General features: G+C 53.6%; 1 long non-coding RNA gene across 1 annotated transcript in view; it reads right to left on the reverse strand.

Annotated features, from left to right (window-relative positions):
- The window catches only part of LOC112549803, a 4,312-nt gene that overhangs the window by 398 nt on the left and 1,058 nt on the right, over positions 1–2,856 (reverse strand). The window contains exon 2 of the long non-coding RNA XR_003093331.1: positions 760–899. This is a non-coding gene — a long non-coding RNA (uncharacterized LOC112549803). The remainder of the gene's footprint in view (positions 1–759; positions 900–2,856) is intronic.

The following is a 2,856-nucleotide window of genomic DNA, read 5'->3' on the forward strand; positions in this document are numbered from 1 at the left end:
GAAGGGGTGGGTGGCTGGGATTTTTTGTTTGTCTGTTTGTTTTTACTGAGACGAAATAGACTTAAATGTGGTTCTTGGGGGCTTATTAACATGGATAAAAATGAGAAGAAACAGCATGAAGAAGCTGCCTTTCCAAACGACACTAGGGTCTGGCGGGAGGAAGCGGCAGCTTCAGCCAAAATCTTATTTTAAAAAAAGGTAAAGCTGAACCTTGCTCGAGTCCAGCCGTCAGATTTCACTCGTGTTCTGGCAGAATAGGGAGACACTCGTTAGAGCTGGTTTGGGGTATTGGTGCGGGTTATTTTGTAAATAAGCCGGTGGGTTTTTAATGGATAGCCACAGAGGAGGGAAGGGGAGAATTGTCCACGGGATTTTCCGGTGTAACGAACGAGAGTTGTCTCATTTCGATCAGTATCTCCCTCCTTCCCACATTGCCATGATCCCGCATCGCATGCGGGCAAAGACAGAGCGGAGAACCGCGCTGACCCACAGAAATTTCGCAGGGAAGAAACACAAGGGGAGAGCTCTAGAAATGCCCCTTGGAAGATGAGCTGTGGGGAGCTGATGCAAACTGAAACATAACAATAATCATAAAAGCCCTTTCTCCAAGCATGGTGGTCATTAAAAATAGATGGAATCCGCTTGATAACATCCAGGGGAGAAATCCTGAAAGCTTCCTTGCAGCTCGCCCCACTGGCTGCCGCTCCCTTCCCCACCCTCCAGCAAAAATGGACTCGACATACTGTATTTTTCACCTACCCCTCATTGTAGCTGCGCTTTAGGCAGCCATTTCATGTCTTCATTTTCTAATATCAAATCTTGGGAAGGATGGCGGGTGGAAAGCTTCTTTGTGAGGCTGGGGGGCTGCCCGTTGTTCCCTTCCTGCGAATCTTCAATGCCTTGAGATGTATGGGGGGATAAAAACACGAACACAACATGTAGGACCTAAAATATCGTGCCAGAGGCTGCGTACTGTATATAGGATTGTATATGGGATATATACCGATCAGCTGCAACCTGAAGTCCAAAGAGGCTGCTGTGGCTCTGTGTGTAGGCACCGGGGAACATACCAATATACATACATGTTGTGAACACACACACAGACACACAGCACAATGAAGAATTCCCTACATGCACCTAAGGTCTCAGCTGGAGCGCCTACCATTGCTGTGTGTGCGTGAGCATCGATAGCTGTGTACACAATCATGCATGTAGCTTGCACAGATGTACACAGCACACTTTGTCTAGGTGCATTCGGATACGTGTGTGTATTTGTGTGTATCGAACTGAGAGCTGGCTCCACAAATCCATCTGCAGGCTGGGGCTCAATCTGTCTGTATCAGACAAACAAGTGGGAATGGATCCTTCTCTCTGTGCATCCCCTTCCCTACCCATTGGGCTCTGGGTGAGTGTGGATGTGCCAATAAGCACAAAATGCGACATATTGCAGCCCCGCGAGCCGGGCAGATCCACTGCTCCAGTCAAACATAAACAGTTTTGCGCTGGGACCGCAATCTCAGGGCGATAAGCTGAGCAGGGGCGGGTTTTTTGTTGTTTTTTTTTTTCTCCTCCTGCCAATTTGATAAGGCTGGAACCGCAACTCTGATTGTTCGAGATGGCTCTGGGTGCTTTTGTGATTCCTAAAAAAGCATAAATAATTAAAGTTTGGCAGGCAGGAAAAGCTTTCTTGCAGAACTGTAGCGGCAATAAATGAAATGACTCAGAATCTCTTCTCCAGTCAGTTTTTACGAGAGCTGCCAGACAGTGTCTGTTCACGTTCTCCAGATACTAGGGGCGCCATAACAAAGTTAAGGTCAAGTTAGTGTCTTATCTTGGGTGGCACAAAAATACCGCATCTTCTCCGGCCGGACTGGGGATATTTTTAAATGCGAATGTTATGCGAGTCGTCTTAATTTTCACCGAGGGCTCTTGGAAATGTCACTTGGACTAGAATACTGGCTAATTCGAGGCATCGACTGCAGATGCTCCAAGACACCTAACGGTAAAGTATCGCCTGGATGGGTTCGTGGGATGCATGTGCGTGGTCCTGCGGTGCGATCTGCGGAGCAGGAGCAGAGCCAGGCGCTCGGAGCCGGACGAGGAGCCTCCCCGGGGTGGAAGTGCCTTGGCAGCGACTGGCTCGCCCGCCTCTCTCCCCGCAGCGGGGGCTCTGCGGGGGCACTGGCGGCGCTGCCCGACCCGGGCTGCCTTTCCCAGGGTTTCTTTCGGAAAAGAGCCGTTTTCGGGTTAGCAAACCGCCGCCATGTCTTTGAACTTGAATGGTTTGGAACTGGCGGACGCCTCCGCCAATGCTGCAGGGATGCTGGGGCTTGTGCATCGAAAGGGAGGCGCAGGGCACCGGCTTGAGCTGCCTGAAGGGGCTCAAGGGGGCAGAAAATGCAGCTGCCCAGGTGCCCAGGACCGCGGTGCGGCCGGAGCCCGGGGGCGACCCCGAGGGGCAGCGCGGAAGGAGGGTTTGCCCCGCTCTGCTGTAGGCGCAGGGGTAAGTGACACAGGAGCCATTTTAGCTGCGCAGCAGCCTTTTTAGAAGCTGCAGCACAAATCGGCCGGGCTGGGCAGCCCCAGGAGGATGGGGACGGAGACGGGGACGGGGACGGGGACGGGGACTGGGAACGGGGCCCGGGCCCGGACGGACTGTCTGCGGTGCAGGGACCAGGCGGCTAGCTGCGGTGCTGGCGGGGAACAGGCGAGGCCTGGAGCAGCAGGCTTGTGTGCGGGGCTCGGGGCCGGCGGCCTGGCTGCGGGAGGATGCGGAGCTCGGGCTGAGTCTTGCATGGTCTGGGCAGATCCAGAGACTTGGCGGGGGGAGGGGGTTGTTGTGGTGGGGGGCATGGA

The sequence above is a fragment of the Alligator sinensis genome, unplaced genomic scaffold, assembly GCF_000455745.1.
Source record: "Alligator sinensis unplaced genomic scaffold, ASM45574v1 scaffold321_1, whole genome shotgun sequence".
Lineage (NCBI taxonomy): Eukaryota > Metazoa > Chordata > Crocodylia > Alligatoridae > Alligator > Alligator sinensis.